Source organism: Oncorhynchus mykiss, chromosome 20 (genome assembly GCF_013265735.2).
Source record: "Oncorhynchus mykiss isolate Arlee chromosome 20, USDA_OmykA_1.1, whole genome shotgun sequence".
NCBI classification, from domain to species: Eukaryota; Metazoa; Chordata; class Actinopteri; order Salmoniformes; family Salmonidae; genus Oncorhynchus; species Oncorhynchus mykiss.
In genome coordinates, this window is record NC_048584.1 from 36,073,702 (window position 1) to 36,084,922 (window position 11,221).

The window sequence follows — 11,221 nt, forward strand, 5'->3', positions numbered from 1 at the left end:
GTTTAAGTCTATGTGACAACCATGAGCCTCCTAGGTTTTGTTTTGAAGTCAATATACCTAGAAGAGGACAGAAGCTACCCTAGTGCTCCTGAGACTACTGTAGACCTTAATTGCAAAACAGTGTGTTTTAATCAATTATTTGGGGATGTGAATATACACTATATTTACAAAAGTATATGGACAACCCTTCAAATTAGTGGATTCGGCTATTTCAGCCACACCCGTTGCTGAAAGGTGTATGAAATCGAGCACACAGCCATGCAATCTCCATAGACAAACATTAGCAGTAGAGTGGCCTTACAGGCGGGATCAGTGACATTCAATGTGGCACCACCGTCATAGGATGCCATCTTTCCAACAAGTCTGTTCCTCACATTTCTTTGCTAGAGCTGCCCCTGTCAACTGTAAGTGCTGTTATTATGAAGTGGAAACATCTAGGAGCCACCAAGCGCTGGAGCACGTAGCACGTATAATCGTCTGTCCTCGGTTGCAACACTCACTTCTGCCTCTGTGAGCAACTTCAGCATAAAAACTGTTAGTCGGGAGCTTTGTGTAATGGGTTTCCAAGGCCGAGCAGCCACACACAAGCCTAAGATTACCATGCGCAATGCCAAGCATCAGCACCCTGCAGCAGTGTTCCAACATCTAGTGGAAAGCCTTCCAAGAAGAGTGGATGCTGTTATAGCAGCAAAGGGGGACCCACTCCATATGAATGCCCATGATTTTGGGATGAGAGGTTCGACGAGAAGAGGTCCACATACTTTTGGTCATGTAGTGTATTTAGTATAGTCTTATCTAAAAAGGATCACTTTTTAAATGTTTTTTTATTTTATGAAATTCACTGAGGAGGACGTTCCTCGCCTTCCTCCTCTGAGGAGCTTCCACTGATATTGAAATAAATATTAAGATAAAGAGGCATATAGGAAGACATTTTTTTTTGCTGATACTCATAATGTTCCTCTCAGAGGAGGCTGGTGGGATGAGCTATAGGAGGACGGGCTCATTGGAATGGCTGGAATGGAATAGGTGGAACGGGGTAAAACGTGGTTTCCATATGTTTGATCTGTTCGATACCGTTTCATGGATTCCATTCCAGCCATTACAATGAGCCCATCAATCAATCACATTTATTTATAAAGCCCTTTTTATATCAGCCGATGTCACAAAGTGTTATACAGAAACCCAACCTAAAACCCCAAACAGCAAGCAATGCAGATGAAGAAGCACGGTGGCTAGGAAAAACTCCCTAGAAAGGCTGGAACCTAGGAAGAAACCTAGAGAGGGGTGGCCAGTCTTCTTCTGGCTGTGCCGGGTGGAGATTATAACAGAACATGGCCAAGATGTTCAAACGTTCATAGATGACCTGCAGGGTCAGATAACGATAATCACAGTGGTTGTAGAGGGTGCAACAGGTCATAGCTGATCATTCAGAGTTAGAGACAGCAGGTGCGGTAGAGAGAGGGTCCAAAACAGCAGGTCTGGCACAAGGTAGCACGTCCAGTGAACAGGCCAGGGTTCCATAGCTGCAGGCAGAACAGTTGAAACTGGAGCAGCAGCATGACCAGGTGGACTGGGGACAGCAAGGAGTCATCAGGGCAGGTAGTCCTGAGGCATAGAGGGAGCATACTTAAATTCACACAGGACACCAGATGAGACATGAGAAATACTCCAGATATAACAGACTGACCTTAGCCTCCTGACACAAACTATTGCAGCATAAATACTGGAGGCTGAGACAGGAGGGGTCGGGACACACTGTGGCCCTGTCCTACGATACCCCCAGACAGGGCCAAACAGGCAGGGTATAACCCCACCCACTTTGCCAACGCACAGCCCCCACACCACTAGAGGGATATCTTCAACCACCAACTTAGACAAGGCCAAGTATAGCCCACAAAGAGATGCACGAACCCGAGGGGTGCACCAACCCGGACAGGAAGATCACGTTAGTGACTCAACCCACTCAAGTGACGCACCACTCCTAGGGACGGCATGGAAGAGCACCAGTAAGCCAGTGACTCAGCCCCTGTAATAGGGTTAGAGGCAGAGAATCCCAGTAGAGAGAGGGGAACCGGCCAGGCAGAGACAGCAAGGGTGGTTCGTCGCTCCAGTGCCTTTCCGTTCACCTTCACACCCCTGGACCAGACTACACAGTCAATCATAGGACCTACTGAAGAGATGAGTCTTCCATAAAGACTAAAAGGTCGAGACCAACTCTGAGCTCTATAGGAGAAAGCCCTACCTCTTAGAAATTCTTGGAACAGTAAGGAGGCCTGCATCTTGTGACCATAGCGTACGTGTAGGTATGTACTGAAGGACCAAATCGGAAAGATAGGTAGGAGCAAGCCCATGTAATGCTTTGTAGGTTAGCAGTAAAAGCTTGAAATCCCGTCCTCCTATAGCGCCTCCCACCAGCCTTCAGTGGTTCCTGTTCATGGAAATCTTAAGTAAAAGGCAAAATATTTATTCCATATGAAGAGAAACCAGATTGTTGGCACTGGCAGCACCAGGATTTCCAGTAGAGGGTAATATGTTGTGCTGATGTGTGCCCTCTGCTGCCTAATCAGAGAAGGGCTATGAGAAGGGCTACACCTCACTACAACCACCCACTGGGCCCGGTGTCGTGGTAATTTCCTGTATTACTAAACATTGAGAGAGCAAACCACACACAAGTCAGAGTTATATTATAAAGTCCATCTTTAATTATATGAGCTTCACCATAGCCCTGTTTGACTCTCAGATCAATTCAGTGTCTATAAATGAATTCTCTGAGAGTGTTTACAAAAAGACAATAGAGATCTTTTATAGCAAAGATCCACCCCCTAGTCGACATGACAAACCACAGATAAAGGCACTTTGTGAAGTTCCTATTTACTTTAAAGAGGAGTATCCCATAGCCAGATAGCATTAGCTATAAATTATTGTTCAGTTTGGTCTCCTAAACAAAGTTCTTATCTCGTTCTTGGTACAACATAGTACCAAACCATTACCTCATCCAATGGCAAATATCAATTGTCAATTTCTAGACACTCCCATCTCAAATACACCCCCTCCTGGACAAGATCAGAAAAGACAGTGAGCCTCTTAGGTCAGAAACTAGATCAAGATAAGGGCAACCTCAGAGGGGACATGCAATAGTTACAGACACATTCCCATAAGAAGACAAGCCTCCATTCTGTCCTCCTCCCCTTCTGATATTCTTCATAGCCTCACATGGTTTAACAGATACATTGACATATGAAGACAAGCCTGACCTCTCCCCTCTCTGGGCCCCAAGTGACTAAGCCCTAGCAGAGAAGGGATAACTGCAAACTGCCAACAGTATTATCCAAAAGAAGACATTCTAATGACATATCTCACATAAGCATTATTATGTTCCATGGGCGACGCACAATTGGCCTAGCGTCGTCCGGGTTAGGGAGGGCTTGGTCGGTAGGGATGTCCTTGTCTCATCGCGCACTAGCGACTCCTGTGGCGGGCCGGGCGCAGTACGCGCTAACCAAGGTTGCCAGGTGCACGGTGTTTCCTCCACGCATTGGCTTCGGGTTGGATGCGCGCTGTGTTAAGAAGCAGTGCGGCTAGGTTGGGTTGTGTATCGGAGGACGCGACTTTCAACCTTCGTCTCTCCCGAGCCCGTACGGGAGTTGTAGCGATGAGACAAGATAGTAGCTACTACAACAATTGGACACCACGAAATTGGGGAGAAAAAAAGGGGTAAAAATTCAAAAAAAATAGATACAAAAATAATCTGTTAAATCTGTCAGTCCATTCAGTCAGTCAACAAAAGGTCTGTGACTTTATGTTGGGAGATGGGTGGGGGGTCTAGACTAGTGCTGAAAGGAATTGGCAGTTGTGGTTGGTCTGTGCTGTGCTGTATCCAGTGTTGGTGTTGGGGCTTGGACCAGGAAAACCTGGGTTGGTACATTTGCTGGGTCCGGGACTGAAGGTCAACGGTTGGTGCTGGGGACCAGGAAAAAAACAAGAACCGGGAACTAGGGCTGCTGCAGGTGCTGGGTCGGGATCTGGGTCTGTAGAAGGGAGGAAGGACAACTGGAGGAGCAAGCAGACACACAAGCGAGCCCTAGACCCAGAGGTCTAACCTTAAATTAAGACCCCAAAAATAATTTGGATTGTCATTCATTTTCATGATAACTGGAAACACTTATCTCCCTCACTAGCTTTAAGCACCAACTGTCAGAGCAGCTCACAGATTACTGCACCTGTACATAGCCCACCTATAATTTAGCCCAAACAACTACCTCTTTCCCTACTGTATTTTATTTATTTATTTTGCTCCTTTGCACCCCGTTATTTTGATTTCTACTTTGCACATTCTCCCATTGCAAATCTACCATTCCAGTGTTTTACTTGCTATATTGTATTTACTTTGCCACCATGGCCTTTTTGCCTTTACCTCCCTTATCTCACCTCATTTGCTCACATCGTATATAGACTTGTTTATACTGTATTATTGACTGTATGTTTGTTTTACTCCATGTGTGTTGTTGTATGTGTCGAACTGCTTTGCTTTATCTTGGCCAGGTCGCAATTGTAAATGAGAACTTGTTCTCAACTTGCCTACCTGGTTAAATAAAGGTGAAATAAATCAAATACATTTAAAAAAATCATGATACAGACCATTTCCCCTTTGTGGCTATGGTAACTAGTGAAAACCGATATCCAGAGGACAGCAGCAAGACAGCATTCCTCAATGCAGTGGTATTACCACAGAGTTTCTAAACCGGCCTTTTGGTAGGCCGTCATTGTAAAATAATGATTTGTTCGTAACTCACTTGCCTAGCTATATAAAGGTTAAATAAATAAATGATAATATGATTTTTTTAAACAAATAAAACGCGATTGGCACAGCGTTTCATTTGTTTAAAAAAAAATCATATTATCATAATTTATTTATTACACGCTCATAGTAAATATAGCAAGACATAACTTTCAGCAACTATATGTCTCTAGCGTTCTGGCTACTTAATTAAGTGTTCCAAATCACATATTTCTTTATAGGTAGATAAACTGTGAATGAAACTGCACTCCAATACAACGTATGGCATTGCATGTAGTGTCCAACGCCTCTAATTACAAGCATGACGAACTTCTTAAGTGTCGTGCATCACGATTATATTTAAACAAGTGTAGGAAGCCCAGCCGTGAAGCCGGGCATCAAAAAATTAGTTGATACTCATAATGTTCCTCTCCACGGAAATCTTTAGTAAAAGGCGAAAGATTTATGCGATCTGAAGAGAAACCAGAGTGTACTACCGATGTAAAGGGGGTGAAACCATCTAGATTCGCGGCACTATCATTCCCGGTAACGGATTAATATTGTTGCGACAACAATAACGTGTGGATATAGACGCATAAATAAGGCGTCCACTACCATGTTCATGTAACTCTATATGTAAATATTTTGGGTGAAATTACGATAAAAAAAAATCAAATACCGTTTCCATATATACATGCGAAGGGGACTCTGGGTAATATAGCATACACTACTTCCTGATTGTTACAGCATTGACGTCTGGAATGGCGCTTCACAGTTTACAAATAAAAAAAAACCTACTGAACGAAATTAAACTTTTTTTTTTTTTTACTTTATAAGAGTAGTCTGCATTTCACCGATTTCACCGATTTGGCAAATAGGCATGCGCAGTTTAGACCCACCCACAGCTCAAAAACACTTCCCAAACTTGAAATATTACTTTGCCAAAGAGGAATGCACAACTTCAATACAGACAGGTACATTACAATCATGGCTCAAACTGTGGTGGTGTATTACTTATAGGTAGAAATAAACATACACGGGCATGAGAACATCAGTTTAGCCTGGTCGCTCCGAGAGACTTGTACCAAAGACAGTACAGTATGTGCTTGTACTATAATGGAAAACCGGAATTGAAAATATATTGGTTCCCAGCGAAAACATTTTTTTAAACAAATTAGAACGGAACTTGAAAGGAGAAGAACCGCATACACGAAAGGTGGAACGGGTGAACAATGGGACGTTCTTGACTTTTGATTCTCTTAACAATTTGTTTGGGGGGGGGGGTTCAAATCAAACTTTATTTGCCACATGCTCCGAATACAACAAGTGTAGACTTTACTGTGAAATGCTTACATACAAGCCCTTGACCAACAGTGCAGTTCAAGAAGAAGAACATATTTACCAAGTAGGCTAAAATAAAAAGTAATAATGTAAATGTGAGGTAATGTACAATGCATAATATTAACCCCCCCCCCCAAAAAAAACAGTAAAAAGTGAAATAATAATAAAGATATACTATTTTTAAAGCAAATCATGAAAACACCTGAAAGCGACAACAGCGCTCATGCAGAAAAATCGACTTTCATTAACACCTTTCTGTGTTTGCAAACATTGGCGCAGAATTAGTGGCAGAACAAGGGTGCTTATAGAACGCCAGCAAAAACAAATCCTAATTTCACACTCGTTTTGGAATGTAATTCAATTTTAAGGCACGTATGAATGTCCTGCTTAATATAATGTTTGTATCATCATCGCAATTCAACTGCATTATACTTAAACCAGTGGCTAGCATTCTACCTTACAACTGATGCATCCAAAATAGCTATTTTACAAAGATCACAAACAAATATATTCTTAGCGACTGTAAAAGCAAGAATAAAAACATCGGTGTAAGTGTATGAGAACCCCAAAAAGTGATTTTGTTTAAGTAATAAAAAAAAACGTAAATCGAGGCTATGTTGAATGGGCGGTGATAGATTCCTTACTGCCGCCAAGAGTCCGTTTTTCGTGTACTAGAAAAGTCTGTTGAAAGAAGCTTGACATTAATCCATGCCCAGTCCAAATCCTACAGTACAGTACAGCTACCAACAGTGGCTCACTGAGAAAATTAACCATTGCGACACACAGTGGTAGTGGAAGCTAGCACAGCGAGGCAGTCGCAGGGAGTCTAACTGTCCACGGGCAATTACTGATGCTGCGTTCAAGACAACTGGGAACTCGGAACAAATTTCAGACTGGAAAATTTGTTTTGAACGGTCATCTGACTTTCCGTCCAAACACTTAAAAGACACACCCTATCCCCTCAGCCCTCAAATTAAGTGGACACTTCTGATGATATATCATGACGTCTGACGAGTATACACTTGCAGGGAAAGGGGCGAGGGAGGAAGGAATTATTTTTAAAAGTCCTTGGCCGGAAATTAATCACTCATTCATCCCCCAATGATTGTGTTTTCAGCCACCGGTGGTAACTTTATATGCCTTACAGTGCATATCTACTTATATTAAATATATAATTATTAATATACGCCTACTGTTTGATAGCTAGCAAATTAATTAGCTAACTAATGTTAGCCTGCCTAGCTGGAACTGTTTTATTAACATATTTTCTTTTACAGACATGTAAAATGCCGTCATGTGCATTAGTAGCACAATTTCTAACTTATTTGCATTCGTTTTTACTTACACTTGTATGTTGACGTCTCCATTGATGTTGTTTACGTTTTCGCAGACTTTTCTTAGCACATGTATAATTGTCGTGAATTGAATTATGGGGAGTTTCAGCCCCAGAGTGAACATAATTGTACACTCGCAAAGCCAACTAAATACGAGGGCTGAGGGGCTTACGTTTCAAACTTCCCTTGCTTGGCTAATCATTTGGACCGCCCACCAAGGTGGTGACGGGGATTCCCCAAAGGGCATAAGGCGAGGGTAAATGGACGAGGGTGTGTCTTTTAAGTGTTTGGACCGTAGCCTTGGAATTTCAAGTCGGGAACTCGGGCCACATTCTGGAGCTCCGTCTTTCCTACCTGAAGATCACTAATGTCATGATTTGACCTCATATTTTTCAGAGTTCCCAGTTGTCTTGAAAGCATCATTACTACTGATCCCGGGTGTTGATGGCGCATAAAGAGGCATCAACACCCGTAAGTAAGTAACCTCTGCACTGTACATACAGTGCCTAGTTCCCCCTATCTGAGATATCTACTGCAGCCCTCATCCTCCACATACAACATCCGTTCTGCCAGTCACATTCTGTTAAAGGTCCCCAAAGCACACACGTGCAATTTGATTTGATTTTTGATTTGATCCCTGGGTCTTTTCAGTTCGCTGCAGCTAGCGACTGGAACAAGCTGCAAAAAAACACTCAAACGGGACAGTTTTATCTCCATCTCTTCATTCAAAGATTCAATCATAGACTTTCTTACTGACAGTTGTGGCTGCTTCACCTGATGTATTGTTGTCTCTACCTTCTGGCCCTTTGTGTTGTCTTTGCCCTATAATGTTTGTGCCATGTTTTGTACTGCTACAATGTTGTTCTCCTGCCAAGTTGTGTTGCTACCATGTTGTTGTCATGTTGTATTGCTACTAGGCTGTGTTGCTACCATGTTGTTGTCATGTTGTATTGCTACTAGGCTGTGTTGTCATATGTTGTTGTTGTCTTAGGTCTCTCTTTTATGTTTTTTATTATTTTTATTTAACCTTTATTTAACTAGGCAGGTCAGTTAAGAAAAAAATATTATTTACAATGATGGCCTACCCTGGCCTAACCCGGACGACACTGGGCCAATTTTGCGCCGCCCTATGGGACTCCCAATCACGGCCGGTTGTGATACAGCTGGCCAAATCAAACCAGGATCTGTAGTGACGCCTCTAGCACTGAGATGTAGTTAGTGCCTTAGACCGCTGAGCCACTCGGGAGCCCATATGTAGTGTTGTGGTGTCTCTCTTGTTGTGATGTGTGTTTTGTCCTATATTTTAATTTTTAATCCAAGCCCGCATCCCTGCAGAAGGCATTTTGCCTTTTGGTAGGCCGTCATTGTAAATAAGAATTTGTTCTTACCTGACTTGCCTAGTTAAATAAAGGTTAAATAAATGTAAAAAAAATGAAATGTCTTGATTGAATATGTCTTCACACCCCAGAGTTAATACTCGCTGCGAACACCTTGGCAGCCATTTCAGCTGTGAATCATTTTGAATAACATTCTACCAATTTTTCACAACTCTTAGGAAAACATACAGTATACTGTAGCCATTGTTTTTGTCAAAATCTCTCAAGCTCAGTAAATCTGGTTAGGAATCATTGATGGACAGCAATATTCACACTCAACACCTCCTGGAAAGCAATTCTGGTGTGTCTTTGGCATTACAATTTGTGCAATTGTCCTGCTGAAAAATAAAACTATCCTATGGCGTGTTTTCCTCAAACTTTTTAACTGGGCTTTGCTCATTTCATATGTATTTTGATCCTGACAAACTTCCCCGCCGATAACAAGTATACCCGGACCAGGCTCCACGAGGGGGCTAACGGGGGCTTAGCCCCCTCAGTTCAAATTTGAGCCCCATCAGTTTTTGTTTTATGTCCCCATATAAAAAAAAAAATAGCCGAAAGGTTACAATGAAAAGTTAACATGATTGAGTGACAGGCTGACGCCATAAATTCTGTATCTCCGCTGCGCTGTGTCAGCACAATGGACAGTGCGCGTTGTTTGTAGGGGGGCTATGGAAAGCCACGGGGAGGTTAGGTATGAATCCTTTGGGTTTCCATAAAAAGTGGGAAAAAGCGGTTCACATCTCTCATCTCGGTGGTAGGCTTAGTGAATAACTTGATACTCCTACGCTGTAATATTTGATTTTGATTTATAAGGGCGGGGTCAAGTTTACCGTTGAAGCTGCTTCACTCAACTCTGCCTCACACCCCAACACTACCAAGTTTAGTTAGTTTCTTAGCTAGCTTTAAAAAAGCATTATTGTTATTAGCCTTAGCCTATTTAGCTATCTCGAACCAGCTAATCTGCCATGATGGATATCAGAAATTGGCTTCACCAAAGTACCCAAACAAAGGAGAGTGATGAGCAGCAGCAGCATCACACCACGAGGCCGCCGCCAAGCTCCAGCTAGCTCCGTGTGCAGAGCCTACCCACCCTTCCACAAGTCGCGCCAGGATAATCGCTCCTCCTCCAACTTTTTCTGATCATCTTGGAACAGAGGAGCCAGCCCAGGTTAGCCTAGAATCCTACCCTAGCCGCCCGCAGGATTTTTGTCCAAAAACATTCATTTAATAGGCTGTTTTGGTTATTTGGATCCCCGGTTTTGTTCTGTTTGCATTCATTCGTTCCAATTCGCGGTTGTGTCGGTATTCTAAGCCAAACTGCAGTTCAGTATTTTTGTTTGCAAAAATAACTAGGCTACTACTTTCAGCATTTTATTTGCATTATTTTGGTAAGACGGTTGTGTGTGCAACTGCATTCACATAGGTTGTTTGTAATAGGTGCATTTGCCAATCTATCTTGTAGCCTGTATGCATTACCAAAATGGCCTTGCTGTAGGGCGTTGTCCATTGTGCTGATACAGCGCAGCAGAGATAGGCTACAGATTTCAAAAGCACTCAATGATCTCTGAGTCTTGGCATTTGAACTTTGCTTATTGTCCCATCGCGCTCTTGCGACTCCTTGTGGCGGGCAGGGCGCCTGCAAGCTGACTTTAGTTGCCAGCTGGACGGTGTTTCCTCCGACACATTGGTGCGGCTGGCTTCCGGATTAAGCCAGCAGTGTGTCAAGAAGCAGTGTGGCTTGGCAGGTCGTGTTTCGGAGGACGCATGGCTCTCGACCTTTGCCTATCCTGAGTCCATAGGGAAGTGGCAGCGAAGGTCCAAGACTAACTACCATTTGGGGTAAAAAAAAATAAAAGATTGATCCAGCCATGTCTCAGTCAGGCAGATGGCAAAGCAATTCCCCGTAATCTCTTAGTTCGGATCAAAAGCAGGAGTTCATCAATTTTGTGATCGGACATTCGATAGTAGTAAGGCAGGCAGAGGGGGCCAGCTCACCTTCCATGTCCGGGTGTATTCTCACCTGTAGGCAGTGACCAGGTACGTTGTTAGTCAATTCCACAGGTAAAGAACGATGTTGTGGATCAGAAACACTTATACGATTTCTCCCTGATGCTTAGTAGTTCCAAACGACTGTATTTGTGTAAATATTTAGACCTCCGTACAAATAACATAGAAACAGTGCTTGTAACATAGAATCATGGCTTGTACCGTGGCAAGCCTCACGGCCACCATTTCCGAAAGACAAGACTTGGAAGACCATAGAGATAGGAAATGGGAACAAAACGTAGTGGCTTTGCCAGCTGCTTCATAATCACAGTGTTTCACACAATACAATAATAATCAGTGTGTCTTGAGTCCTTGTACCTCCAGTCTGGCGTCAGTCACTATTA

At 43.0% G+C, this 11,221-nt stretch overlaps 1 non-coding gene and 1 pseudogene across 1 annotated transcript; both read right to left on the reverse strand.

Moving 5' to 3' along the window:
• Positions 1-2,416: 2,416 nt before the first annotated feature.
• On the reverse strand, positions 2,417-2,487 carry LOC118942470 (annotated as a pseudogene).
• Positions 2,488-5,153: 2,666 nt separating this feature from the next.
• On the reverse strand, positions 5,154-5,269 carry LOC118942465. Its single transcript, XR_005038402.1, has one exon. It is a non-coding gene; the product is annotated as a U5 spliceosomal RNA (small nuclear RNA).
• Positions 5,270-11,221: the final 5,952 nt, after the last annotated feature.